General features: G+C 49.0%; 1 protein-coding gene across 3 annotated transcripts in view; it reads right to left on the bottom strand.

Annotated features, from left to right (window-relative positions):
- The window catches only part of ZBTB7C (zinc finger and BTB domain containing 7C), a 363196-nt gene that overhangs the window by 347222 nt on the left and 1350 nt on the right, over window positions 1-14624 (bottom strand). Inside the window, exons 1-2 of one of the 3 annotated variants that reach the window (XM_019652706.1) lie at window positions 14451-14597; window positions 11472-11578 (exon numbers count right to left, since the gene is read on the bottom strand). The gene's annotated coding sequence lies outside the window, so the exon portion shown is untranslated. Of the gene's footprint in view, window positions 1-11471; window positions 11579-14450; window positions 14598-14624 lie in introns of those variants that run through there. The other 2 variants (XM_019652707.1, XM_019652705.1) reach the window with 2 other exon arrangements.

Here is a 14624-nt window from a genome sequence, read left to right on the forward strand (position 1 = left end):
AAGGGACCCAACCCAGGCTTAGATCAAATGCAGCAGGATCATTTATTTTTGACTCATCTTTTCTTTTTAATCATCTGTAGTAAGACCATAGTACATCGTGCGTGTGTATAATATAGTTTGGAAAGGTAATGACGTCTGGGGAATAGGCAACGTAACTCACTTCCCAGCTCTTAAATCTTTGCCTAGAAGTAGTGGTAAAGTCAGAGATGTGTGTGTGTGTGTGTGAAAATTATAGGGCTGGTACATTAGCAAGAGCAAGAATTAGCCAGGGTCTACTCCTACACTGAGATTTAGGACATCCGAGTACAGTGACTACATTTTTCTGTAGAGATCTTTACAGCTATTTGGAATTATGAACCCATAATATGCAAATGTACGGGGCTAAGACATACACATCCTTGGCAGAGACTGAAGATGTTATAATGTGTGCTGTAAACGGCGCGGAGCGTGTGTATAAAATCAGCACGCACATACTAACTGGTCGATTATCCCCTCTAAAACCACACATAAATTCTCCTGACAGGAATTGGAATTTCGCACACATCCTAAGAATGAACAGACTCTTAATGTGCTATGTGTGCATGAAGGATGGAGCATTAAAAAAAAAAAAAACAGAATGGGTCACTAGGCTAAGAGAGCTTTCTGATTCTCAAGCAGGACCACAAAGGGTCTGGGGGCGATAGTTCCCTTTTGAACAGGACAATTATAATATTAGTAGTAGTCGGTGGTATTTATTGAGTTCAGGGCTCTATGACAAATACCATGCTGGGTGCTTTCCAGCCATGATTCCATTTAAGGAGGGAAAAGAAAGAGAAAGATTGAGAGAGAGAGAGAATGAGAGAGAAATATTGAGGGGGGGGGGGTGAGTGTGTGTGTGTGTGTGTGTGTGTGTGTGTGTGTGTGTGTGTGTTCAATTCAAACGCTTTACCTCTCTGGCAAATGTTAGTTTGTTCATAAGGCAGGCAGGGAGGGGAACTAGGTCACCCAGACACCCAGTAGCTGGGGCAGAGTCCTGGTACAAAGATGTACCCTTTTGAGGCTCTAAGACTACCTCAGACCTGCAGCCAAAATCTAGGTAATAGACATTCCTGAGCAAAGAGCAGAGAACTAAGGAACCGCATTTCAGAATCTGAGAAGAGGAAACAAAATTCCGAAAATAGAATGTTGCTGAGTCAGGTCTGTACAAATGCAGGGTCTTGAAAATTGTAAGGAAGGGAAAGAAAAGCCTTTAGTTAAACAATGGCTTTTAATGACTTCTGCAAATAGGGGACGCTCAGTGAGGTGGCTCAATCTGGTGCCTCAGAAGCTGTCAGGAGGAATTTCTGGCAAAGCAACAGAGGTAGAATAGAGCGTGATTTGGTTTTGTATAATGTAAGCAGAAATACTATTTTATCAAATAATTCACTTTTACAACCTTTCTCTCCACCCCCATCCCCCTCACACAGCAGTTTAGGGAAAAAAACATCCAGGGCTCCAGGTAGACAAAGGCAAGCACACACTCATCCATTTTCCAATGGCTGGCAAGGAGAGTGGCTGGAATTTTGCCCTCTGCTTTCTCATCTGCACCACCCAGCTTGTGAGCACGATTTCTGAGTTCCTGAAAGCCAGCTGAAGTCTGAGTTGGGAGATGATTCGCAAAATGGGCACAAGCACACTGAACATCAGAACTAAACCAGAAATAGGAGGCATTTTCCATGTCCTGGGGGAACATTCTGTATTCAATAGGAGTTAAGGCAAGAGGCCTGAGATGGACCTAACCTCGTCAGGTGAGATTCGGATCTACTAATACTTAAGGCAGAGATTCCCAAGGGCTACAGCCAGTCGGAAAAATAACAGGTCGGCTTTTCTGTTCAAGTGGCTTGTATTTATTTGTAAGTTGGTACTAAGACAGCGAAACCCCGAAATTACAAAGATGGATATAAATCCGCTTATGCAAACTTGGGCCTTGGAATGGGGTCCTTGGATCTCTTCGGCACATGTCCCAGCCTAACCATGACACAGGATTGACACAGCCCTCAAATCCTTTCCTCTGTTCCTGTCCATTCACCACCCCCAACAACGCATAGGACTTGGCTGATACAACACAGAGAGTAAGGATAATGAAAACGGAATTCTCCTCCTTGACCATGAACCACAAGATACTTAGCAAGTCACGCGGCTCTCACGGAAGTTGAACTATAGAATCATCCAGAAGGGGGGCGGGGGGAGGATGAAGAGGGTAAAGGGGGTCAAATATATGGTGACAGAAGGAAACCAGACACAATAGAGTATACAGATGTATTACAAAGTTGTAATATAATGTTATTATATTAATGTTACTCCCAATAAATTTAATTTAAAAAAAAAACATCCATCTACAGAATTATATATAAAAAAAAAACATAAATGCTTATCTCTGGAATGTCTTAATAACAGATTTTTAGTGTCCTGATATTCCTTTGTGCTGGCAGTTGCATTTTTACAACAGTGTTTTAAGTGGCTCCAAAAGCAATTTATTTCCTAAAATGCCACAGGAAAGAGATATGGGGCAAAGAATAAACATCACCTTAGCTTGGTTCTGAACTAAATCCATGGTTTTAATAACTGGTATTAAGTGTTTCATCTCTTCCTAAATTTGCATTGTTTAATACTCACATCGACATGATGACATATTTTGAAGCATGCCAGAGTTGAGCTAAATCAGGTTGAAAACAAAAAACAAAAAACAAAAACCAGACTTGACCTGGACAGAGGGGATAATCAGCCTGAGAGTTAAGATTTGCTGCAATTACTTCTCCAAGCCTAACCCCCTCAACCCAGTGTGTTTCTTCCTGCTTCCTGCACATGACTTTCTGCTCACAGGATACTTCTCCCTGAACATGACACAGGTCATGTTGGTCCCACTGCCATTCCTCCCTCCCTGAATAATCTCCAGGAACCTCTGTGTCAATTTAGGGGCAGTGGAAAGACTACTCTGGAATCTGGGTTCTGCCACTTCCTGGCAGCCATGCCACCTTCAGCAAGTTAACCTGAACATCCCAAGCCCCAGTTCTTCATCTGTTAAATGGGAATAATAACTTCTGACTGAGAGCTGCAGCGAGAATAAATGGGTCTATCACACATGGGCAGTGCCTGCCATGCAGTGGTTGCTATAGCGATGTGAGTTCTCATCCTCCTACCATGATCCCTTCCTGAAGTCCATCTCAAGTCTCACGTCCTGCCGACTGCAGGTACACAACCTTTCTTTTCTTTAAAGTCTTACGGCCCCTACAAGCTATACTACATCACTCAGCACTTCAGTGTAAGGCTGGCATATGTCTTAGAAACATCATCATAATCCCAACCAGATTTCTGGATTCTTGAGGCCAAGACCATGTCTTGAGCTCCCTCTGATCCCCTGCAGGACGTAGCCCAGGCCTGAAGACACAGTGGGAGCTCCGGGGCACCTCGTGTTCTCTGTGCAAGCCTACCTTCCGTCCTCGCACACACACAGAAGCAGCGAAGATTCTGTGTGACAGCTAGTTTCTAGGGCCGATCTACAGCTCTTCGGCAACTGTAGTTTGCTGTCTTCAAGCCCGCTGATGAAGGTCCACACTCAGCCTGTGTGTGCCCAGGGGGCAGGCTGCCAAGGCTGGGGCCAGCATTCCTGGGAAGCAGGCACCCCTCCACTTGGGAGGGGAACACGGGGCTGCGTACACACAGGGACAGCCCAGGACTCTCCAGGTCAGGCAAGTCAAGGGCCTCTCCTTTGACACTGTAGGGTTGATTTCTCCCCACTGACCACAGCCCCCTCTGTCCATGGGACTGCTCTGCCATCACTGCCCGTTCAGTGGGAAGGGAATGGCCCGAGGGATAGCCTTGCTCTCCAGACTGAAGTCAGCACCGTTTCCCTGGGGAAAAGAGGTTTCAAAGCCCCTCAAGGTCAGCAGGAATACACCAAGGACAGAGAGTCTGCCTAGCTCAGCCAAGGTCCCAGTCATTGCCCTTTGAAGGACCCTGCAGAAGGGCCGTGACTGAAAGCAGCAGCTTAGAGGGACCAAGGACACGATGCAGTAAGCTGTGGTCAGGAAACCTTGCTGCTCACACAGCCCAGAGCCCCCTCCCTGACACCCCATCCCTCACCCCCAAATCAAAGCGCCCAATAGTCCTGTGGCTCCTGTGTCCCTACAAGGCTGCCCCAGTGCTGCTGGAACTGTTCTCATCTATTAAGTCACCCTCCACCACCCTGAACGCCATGCCCAGGATGCGAGCGCCATCCTGTGTGGCTTTCCTTCTTTGTCCCCTGCACCCTCATGGCCCAGCACCCAGAGCCCAGCACCTACTAGCAACTCAAGAAACACTGGTTTCATAAATGAATGTCGACTGTGTGATTCATTGTCCAGGGAAGTCAGTGCAAAAATTGTTTATTCTACTCTTAATCCTTAAACAATTAAGCAATTCTATTCTATGAAACACCTTGCAGACAATAAATGCAGCAAGCTTCGAATGCTATCAATTTGCCTGTATTCAGAAAACTCAAGGATTGCTTCTATTTAAAAAAAAAATACTGGGTAAAAACAAAGGGTATTTTATAATCAAAAGACTGGAAACAATTAAAATATCCCTTTATCAAAGACTGAAAGGTAAGTCAAGGTATAGCTTTACAATGGAATCCATGTAGCCAAAACAAACAAACAAAAAGGAATGATATTCCTTATTGTCAGGTAGTCAGCTATCTCCAAGACATACTGTTCGGTGGAAAAATGAAATGTAGAAATGTAATATGTATGAGATGCTTCCATTTAGGTTAAAAAAAATGATGATACACACGCACATGTATGTGCACATATACACACATATATTATTACATAGGTCCCTGTATATGCATAAAATATCTTTAAATTGAAGGAACCGGGAACAGTGGTTGCCTCAGGATAAGGGAACTAAGAGATGGGGTGAGAGAAAGATGTTTCACTGTGAATACCCTTTCGTCCCTTTTGAATTTTAAACCGTGTAAGTATTGACCTATTCGAAAAAAAATTAAATTAAAAATTCAAAGCAAACAATGTGTGGGAACGTAATAAAAAAATCTCGTTTCAGAAAACAGAAGATAAATCCCCATTTCAAAATGGTTCAAGGCAACCTGGTTGAGTCATCTGTTAACTGTGGCAGAGACAAAAGCCAAGGAGGCCCCCTGTGTGGCAGAAAAGACGTGATGGCAGCTGTGGGCCCTGGCGTGTCTCCTCTGCTGCCTTTCTAGGGGACCTCAGAGAGGGGTGAGGCTTCTCTGGCCCTCAGCTTCCTCATTCGTGAATGGAAGTGTTTAGCCTGGCTTTGGAGCACACAGGTGCTTTTCTGGGTGGGGTGTTGGTCCTCAGGTAGACACAGCTAGTTACTTAGTGACAATGTAATTTTAAAAGAAGAGATACTCCTTGAAAAGAAGAGTTTCCTCCTCCCCTACCCTCCAACCCCAAAGTCTGTGGCAGGGAGATAAAAGCCTCAAATCCCTCCTCACCAGAGTGCTATAAAACCACAGCTTCTGACTTCAGGAGCTTAAAATACATTCGCAGACACACCCTTCCCTCCAAACACACCTGCTGCTTTTTTCCTCCCTCTTCCCACATCCTCTCTGGACAGGCCAAGTGCCCATTTATGACAGAGCTGAAATATTTTCTTTTTTGTCCTAATATTTCCCGAGGGGCCCTCCCCCCCATTATGGCTGCCATTCACAACCATCTGGGATGACCCAGGAAACAAGAGAAAGTGCCAGGCTTTCAAAACAATAAAAACATGTCACTTTGTAAAACGACTAGTTAATGCCTGCACCCCATTCCCCAACCCTCATCCCCAAAACATACTTTTAAACAAAGGCAACTTAATGGTGGTGACTGACTATTGTCCATTCTTAGAGAGGCTTACTTGTCACCCTAAGTTGTCCCGATGGAACTTTCTAAAGAGGTGCTTTCAAATGTGCGCCTCTCTGCTGCCCAGCATTTCTCTCCCGCCCCACCTCCCCACTCTTTAAGCTTAGGAGGTGGCTAGATTTGCCTTCCATGTCTTTAACTCAGGAATTAGAGAACACCAGAGCCAGAATGGCTTTTAGAGATGATGCAACCACATTTTGCAGATGGGGAAACTGAGGCCCATAAAAGTGGAATGGCTCCCTCAGGAATATACAATTAGCCCACCAATGGGCCAGGACAAAAGTCAGGTCCCACAATCCTTTGTTTCTTCCCTGATTTGCTTGCTTTTGAAACATCCCCTTCGAGGGGCCCAGCTGCCTTCCCATACCACAGAGAGCCCCCTCAAGCACCACCAGCCACCCCCAGACTGGCCCTCCTGACCTGTGCCCCTGGCTCACTGCACTGCCCCCGGGGGCTACTGAGCACTTGAAATGTGACTACTGTCACGTGTTGAAATTATAATATTTTAGATATACTGGGTTAAATAACATACCTTACTAAAATTCATTTTACCTGTTTCTTTCTACTTTTTTTTTTTTAATGTGGCTACTAGAAAATTTTTAATTACCTGGATGACTCACATTACATTTTCACTAGGCTTTCTATTCCAGGTCATGTGTTGCTTACCTATTCAGTTTCCAGAAATTCAGTTCAGCAAAACTGGGCAGCTGGGTGGCTCAGTTGGTTAGAGTGCATGCTCTGAGCAATAGGGTTGCCGGTTCAATTCCCACATGGGCCAGTGAGCTGCGCCCTCTGCAACTAGATCGAAGACAACAACTTGAACTGAGCTGCCGACTGGTAGCCGGATGGCTCAGATGGGAAGAGCGTGTGCTCTTAACAACAAGGTTGCTGGTTCGACTCCCACATGGGATGGTGGGCTGTGCCCCCCACAACTAGATTGAAAACGGCAACTGGACTTGGAGCTGAGCTGCACCCTCTACAACTAAGACTGAAGGACAACAACATGACTTGGAGCTGATGGGTCCTGGAAAAAACACATTGTTCCCCAATAAAGTTAAAAAAAACACACAACAACTGTCCTGTCCCATGTCCTGTTCTCTGTATGGCCAGACATTCTTTATTCTAAAGACCAACCACGCCCAGGAGCTGAGTAAATGGTGTGCCCCTGCCACTGCCATCTAGATTGAGACTCTGGCACCTCAGGATGATTTTAAGATGTGTATCTCTCCTTCCATGGGAGGTAACAAAGGAGAGAGGGACGCGAGCACCCCTCACCCCTTGAGTGACATTAATTCTACCCACATGTGAGCAGTGGCTTCCCAACAGTCATCTTTCTTGCAGACTGGATTTTTAGTCCCTGAAGTAAGTATGGTGGTTGCTTGGGGAGGAGGAAGAGGAAAACAAAGTCTTGGATATTGACTTTCAGCTCTAAACCTTGGTGTTCTCTCACCTCTCTCTTCAGGTTAGGAATAGAAATTCACAAAACACATAAACAATAGAGGCTTCATGTCTGCACACTTCATCCTTTGTCAGGCGCTGTGCTGGCTGCTTTGTGTGTGATGCCTCATCTCATTTTCCCAACTGCCCTACAAAGTTGGTGTTCACCGTTTTCTAGATGAGGAAACCGAAGTTTAGAGAGGTTGAGTAACATTCCCAAGGTGACCACAGAAAAGTAGCCACGCCATCGGATTCAGGTCTGATCAGTGATCAAACCCATGATCCTCATCACCCGTTATCTTCTCGATGCCTCCGTTTCCCCCTCTGCAGTATGGAGATGATGCCTGGAGGCAGGTGGGGCCCATGATCTCCAAGGATCCATCCTCCCCTGGGACTAGGTCCTGGGATCCTGAGGAGCTCCAGTTTGAAGGGTCTCCATCTCCTGCCATCCCCTGGCTGAGCTGTATCCCTTCGTCCTGGCTGGCAAGCCAGTCCTCGCTCTCTTGACTCGGAGGCCCCTCCTGCCTGGGTGCTCTCTAGTTCCTGTCTCAGGGAGGGAAGCACCTCTAGTCCCTGTATCAAGGCTCTACCAAAACCTCACCTCCTCCAAAGCCCCAGGAAACTAGTAAGTCAGAGAACTGCTTCTCCATGCTGCCCCTTTCCTGTTCTGCTTCCCAGGACGTAATGATCTTCCTCACCCCTTCACCTCCAGAGCCCTGCTCCTCTTCCCCAGCCAAATGCACTCCCAAAACAGGCCTTGATGTCAATGAGCTTAATCAGAGTCTCAGCCCCCCCCCCCCCCCGCCACGAGAAGGATTCTGTATTTCATTCATTTAGCAAACTGTTTCCTGAGCCCCTACTACTGCATGCCGGGCATTCTTCTAAACCCTGGGCACTGAAGTGACAGCAACAAAGTCCCTGGTCTCCTGAAGGAGCCAAGACTGTTCCCAAATGGTGATGCCCTAAACACTGATCCATATTTCTGGAGAGTTTCCTGCTGTTCTTATTTTTAGGTCAAGAAATAATTAGTTAATGGGCCCTGGAGGTTTCTCTGTAATGGTTAAATAAACTATGATACATTACTTGAAGGGACGCCACACATCCATTAAAATATGTTTCTAAAGAACATTACAGCATTGGTAAATGTGATAGAATGCTCAGTGAGGGGACAGCTTGCCACACCATATACCAGTGATGGGGAGAGGTGAGGAGTGAGAAGTATGATTCTAGGCACATCCTGGTGTGTTGGGGATAGAAGGGGTGGGGAGCCTGTTTTCCTAATTCAAACTACAGAAGGTAAAGCTCACTGAAATCTCAGCCAGCAAGGAGACAGTGGAAAACACATTTTCTTCCAAATATCAGTGATTCATAGTAAGAATGTCTCAGGCTCCCAGAGGGGAAAAAAAGAAAAAAACTTTCTGTTTATTAAAAGATGGCACAGGTTTAAAAAGTTTTAGAAAAGAATGTTTAATTCTAACTATATGTACATGTGTGCAATGTGTATACGTGTGTGCATGCACACGTGTGTGTTTGTGGGTACAGAAAAAAAGGCTGGAAGGAAATATACCAAAATTAGGATGTCGTAGCAGGTTTTTGTTTTAATTTTACACCTTTCCATATTTTCCAAATTTTCTGTCGTAACTCTGATTGCTTTTACAATCAGAAAATAAGCAGTAAACTGGATGCTAATAGTTTTTTAATTTCCTCATGAATCTGTTTTTACAGGCACCATTTCAGTGGGGTTTGGAAATCAGCAGGGTGTGAAACAAATGAAATTCCCCATTCCTGCAGGGCTGAGTGTGCCCCTTGGCCCTGGAGAGAAGCCCTCCCTACATCCACGCTGGCAGCCAGCTGTCCACAGCTGTGCTGAGGAGGCCGCGAATGAATGGAGCTGGTGGAAAAACACAACATTCCTGACTCTCCAAGGATGGCATTATGCTTGGAACTCTTGCTCACCAAAGAAGTAAATAAATGCAGAGAGAGAGAGAGAGAGAGAGAGAGAGAGAGAGAGCAGCCAAGCATGCTAGAGGAACCTCAGTCCTGGAGGTGAGTCAGCTGCCAGAGCTCCCCAACTCCTAATACCACATTTGAAAGAAGACCCCTCTGCCTAAGCCAACCAGCATTGTGGAAGCAGGGCTAGCACCACTTGAGACCCTCCTGGGCTGTACCTCTTGAATGCCACGTTCTCTTCTTGCTACATATCAAGTTCTGTTCCCGCCTCTAGACTGAAGTGGTCCTGAGGGCAGGGCCCCTGGCTGACTCATCTTCATATGCCCTCTAGCACTCATTGGCATAGCCAGTCACCAGCTATTTCCTCCGGCACTTCAGCCTGCCAGGCACTGTTCCAGTGTTGAAGAGACCATGGGGAGCAAAACAGGCAAGGTCCCTGCCCTCATGGAGCTTACATTCTAGTGGGAGAGACAAGCAATCGATAAGAAGAAAATCAAGATTTTTTTTATCCCAAATGGAGTTGAGTGCTATGAAGAATATATTCCAGGGTGCTGTTTTGGTTGAGAGCTAGATGACAAGGAGAAGCCAGCTGGGAAAAGAACTGAGAGAAGGGCTTTCTGAACAAGGAAGACAGCCAAGGAGAAACCCATGAACTTGGTGTGTTCAAGGAACAAAAAGATCCGAGAGGGTGGAGCACAGGGAGTGGAGAGGCGTCAGAGAAGCAGGCAGGGGCCAGCCCCCAGAGTACCCACAGGAGGGTAAGAAAAGGAGCGGCTTATCTGCCTTCCTAAAAGACACTCACTCTGCATGCCCTGTGAGGCTGGATTGTGCTGTGTCAGCCCACAGAAAAAGTCTTCATCACTGCCAGTCGAATCGATGACTGGGTGCTCCCAGCATCTCTGGTGGTGTGGAGTGGCCAATCAGCTTGTCCCAGGGCTCTCAAAATGCCTGTGGAACCCTGTCTCTTCTCATCCACATTCTGCTTTTCTGTCCTTGCCCTCCGGATACCCCCTTCACAGTGCCAAGCAGCACAGCTGATGACAATGAGGAAGCAAACCCGACTGCCATCTACCCATCCACCCATGTCCAGCCCTCAGCATTCGTTCAGCAAACAGTTTCTGTGCCCAGACCTTGGGCTGGGTGCTGAGGATGTGAAAATGAGCAACATACAAGCCCTGCCCTCAAAAGCTCCAGCAGGCAAAGCCTGTGTGTGCCAGGCTCACCAGGCATCACCCTTGGGCAGGAGCTGCCCAGAGCCCACTTCTCCATGTAGGGCCGCCGCTTAAGTCTTCTGTCTCTGGTAAAACCTGCTGTGAGCCTCTGAAATGGTTTTGGTAGGCGTATTAATTCACTCCAAGGAGGCTAAACAGAGAGACGAGCTCAGTGCCTTGCCTGCTTCCTCCGCCCACCCCCCCTCCCCATTCCTCCCTCCACCAACCCAGGGAGAATCTATGCCCAGTCTCAGGAATGAAGGTGTAACCAGTGGGGTGGCAGGTACTATTTATTCGATGACAAAGAAGGACTTTGGTGTTGTTTTGCAGAGTTGGGAAGGCAAGGGAATCCATCAGGAACGGGTCTGGGGTAGGGGTGGGGAAAGAGGGAAAGAACTTGAGACACATGCCTCAAACCTCCGTAACCAGTGCCACACAGAAATGCCCCAGGGCACAGTCAGAAGAACCGCATCACATGTATCACTTCCAGAATCTCCTCCTGCATAAAAATCATTGTTGTCATTATTCAGAAAAATCCAATTAGCCCCACTTTAGCAGGTTCTTCAGTTCTGCCCTGTGAGGTTTCTGGGGTGTCTGGGGGGTTGCGGGGGGGCGGGGTCTGTGCCTAAGGAAAAGTGCATACTGGCTCTTGGAAATCCTCGTATCCTAAATCTGCCGGAGCAACTGAACTTCCAAGAAGCCCTGCAGGACCCACCACACCTGTCAGGGCTCACTCCAAAACCCACCATGCAGCTGGGTGGCAAGTTTTTTTCCAGTGGGGCTCAGCCATCCTGGGGAGAAGTCAGCAACAGGGATGGTTCCAGACCCTTGAGTCTCTTCTTCCCAGGAGGGGAGGAAGGGTTATAAATAGCCTGGACTCCTTCAGCCCTACATAGACACAGATCCCACACCCCCGCCCCAGCCCCAGCCAGCTGGTCCCTCCTCGCCCAAGTTCCCACAGCCTGCTATAAGAGGGAAGAAAACTACTCACCCACAGCAGGGGGGGTGGGCAACAAAGTCCTTCAGGCCCCCATCAGAATGACTGGCCTCCCAGGAAGTGTAATTGTAACCCCTCTATACTCCTCTGTAGGTATGGTTCTGGAGAGGAATAAGAGGCAATATTTTTAGGAGGCCTCTTACTCCCTGGTCAGCCCAGAAACCCCAAGCTGCACTGAATGAAGTTATAGAAATAACACACCCCCGGCTCCCTGCCTCAGTTTCCCCATCTGTAACATGGACCAATCGCTGAACTATGTGCCACTTAGGGATGCTGATGAGATTAGCCTGAGATGAAAATGAAAAGGTGTGTGTCAAAATGTAACATTGTGTATCATTATGGTACCAGATCTTGGTTTCTTCTACAGGAGCCCCAAGCACAACTATGGGGACATTGACTCTTATCTGTTCATAAGAGCGGAAGAATTATACTCAGAGACATTGCATTAGCATTGAATTCTTGATACTGGATGCCCCTGAAAGCAGTAAAACTTTCTTACAAGTCATTTCTGACTAATACAGATTGACACATACCGCACCCAGACCTATTTTGATTTAATATGATTCTGCTGGACTGTACGTGACATTATACATTGAAGGATAAGCATTGCCCTAGGATGTTTTGATTTGGGGGGAGAAAGTTCTCTGAACAGTCATTCTGTTTACCATTCAAATCCTTCCCACCCCTACACAGTGGTAAGAAACAAGTGGCTAAAATCTAAGTGGCCAACTCCCAGGTCTTTTTAATTAAGACACTTTGTTTTGCTCAATAAAATAGAGCATAAAAAACATTTACTGAAAACCCACTCATTGATGTCTAATAGCTGTGTCAAATACTCACAACAACATTTATTCCAACACCCCCAGATAATTGCTCATCTTTCTCATTTGGTATCCACAACAGCACAGCAATTGTGTCCAAGTTAATTGATCCAGAATTGGGCTCCCTTTCAAAAATATCTGTAAAACCTAATTACCAGGAAAACAGAGTTCTGGCATTCTACAGAAAGTGGGTGCTTCACAGTGAGACAAGCTGCAAGCTCATCTTGGCTAATCAAGCCACATTATGTTACAAAAGGAGTCTGAGGAATTTGGGGTGAGGAGGGAGCAGGAAAAGTTGGGATAGTGTCAGACTGAAATCTGCAGTGACTGTCCTGATTTTTATTTTTTTAAGCCAAGCGCAGAGAACTGTAAGTATACCACATTCACTGGCAAGCATGGACATAGGAAGTACCAGATAATGAGCCCTTGATGGGTTTGGGTGTGGGGGTGGCGTTTCTGACCTCAGGCCGTTCAAGGTCTTTGCTGAGAGAACTCTCTCCACCCTGGCCTGGGAGGCTGATGTCAATTCTAGTCTCCGTAGGCCTCTAACCACCGTGGCAGGTCGCTTTCCTTCCTTGGGCCTGGAGTTTGCTCATCTGTAAAATTAGCACTCCTAATACCTAGGGTCTCTTTCAGCTCCAAAATTCTGTGACCTTCTTTCAAGCGAAGGGCACGCTTTCTGCTCAGGTACTTGCTGGGTGGGGGAATAGGAAGTGGAAGCAGGCCCAGCCAGAATGAAGGACTGAGTGTTTCCAGCTCTCACGGAGCTCTGTGCCGACTTGCAACAGCCGGGTATCAAACCCACAACCAAGAAAATGATTTCTTTCAGCCCAGGACGGACCTACCGGGGCGATTCTAACCTCGCTGCCCTGGATTCGTCACTCTGGCCAAAAAAAAAAAGAGGCGGGGCGAGGGGGGGTTCGAAAACCTGTGCTCCTCGGGTACCCTCTCCCAGAGCGCACCACACCACACATCTTCTCCTTCTGAGGGGGCTTTTCTCCTCCCCCCCTTCCCTCTTTCTGTCCCAGGTACCCCAGAAACACCAGCCCTAGCCTTGAGAAGCTCTGCGGGCAGGCAACACACACCCCTGACTCCAGGCTACCTTCGGCCTGGACCCTCGCTGCCTGGACTTGGATAACAGCCTCGGCGGCTGGTTTCAAAGGACATGAGAGTTGCTGCCGCATCGCTTTTCTTGGGCACCTTCTGGCCCACCTCCTAATGAAATCAAACAACCAGCCGGAATAACAAAGCAGCACGGCGGCCGGATACAATTCGCTTTCCAAGGAGCGGGAGATGCGCGCACCAACGAGCGGAGAAGCGCGCGCGGTCCCTAGGATGAGACCCCTGCGCTGCCCTGTGCGGACGACAGGTTAGCCTCGGCTTCACTTTCCCGAGGCACCGAAGATCCCGTATGCTTGCGCCCATTTCCCCGCAACTTCCCAACCGGACAGCAGCATCAGGGGCCCGCAAGGGCGCCACCTCCGGGAGGGACCGCCGCGAGACCCCGGAGCCGCAACGCGAGATGCGGGATCCCAGACTTCCCAGCCCCTTTTTTCTAATGTTCAAGATAAGACAGTGTGAGGTGCGGATGCCAACGTCTCGGGAAAACGTCACTCTCCAAAATTGCCCCGCGCCTTCCCGAGACAAGCGCGGTAAAACTTTTGGCAGGAACCACCTGTGGCTGCCGACAGGCCCTCCCTCCCCGGGCCGGGACGCGCCGCCGAGCCCCGGGCCGCACGCGCCCGCAGAAGTTGCCTTCCAGCCCCGCGCGCCACTTCGCTCCGGGCCGCGGTGCCAGCCAGGAGGCGCGGCGCCCGCTCGCTGGCTCGCTCTCCGCGGGCTCTCCCCTCCTCCTCCCCTCCTCCCGCCTCCTCCCGTTGCATGGCTGCCGCACGGAGCCCCTGAATAGCCACCGCAGCCCCCCGCCTCCTGCCCGCCTCGCTGGGGGCGCCCCTGCCCACGCCGGAGCCCCGGGGCGCGCGGACCTCCGGCCTGCTAAGCGGCAGCCCCGGATATCGCTTTCCGGCGTTGGCGACGCGCGGCCACCCTCCGGGGAGCCCCGCGACCCCCCGACCCGCCTCAGCAGCCAAGGTGCGGGGGAGAGCGCGACCCTCACAGCCGGTGCCGGAGCCCGGCGCGCGAAGCCACTCACCTCTCTGGGCGCCGCCGGACCGGCCCGCCCTCCCGCACTTGGCGCCGGGCCGCGACCCTCGCGTCCTCCTTCGCCGCCGCCGCCGCGGTCGGTCAGTCCCGGGGTGCCGGAGCCGCGCGGGCCGCGCGGCTGTCAGAGTCTCGTGGCGGGGCTGCGCCGGCGGGTGTGGAGCCG

This window comes from Hipposideros armiger, unplaced genomic scaffold, assembly GCF_001890085.2.
Source record: "Hipposideros armiger isolate ML-2016 unplaced genomic scaffold, ASM189008v1 scaffold_186, whole genome shotgun sequence".
NCBI lineage: Eukaryota > Metazoa > Chordata > Mammalia > Chiroptera > Hipposideridae > Hipposideros > Hipposideros armiger.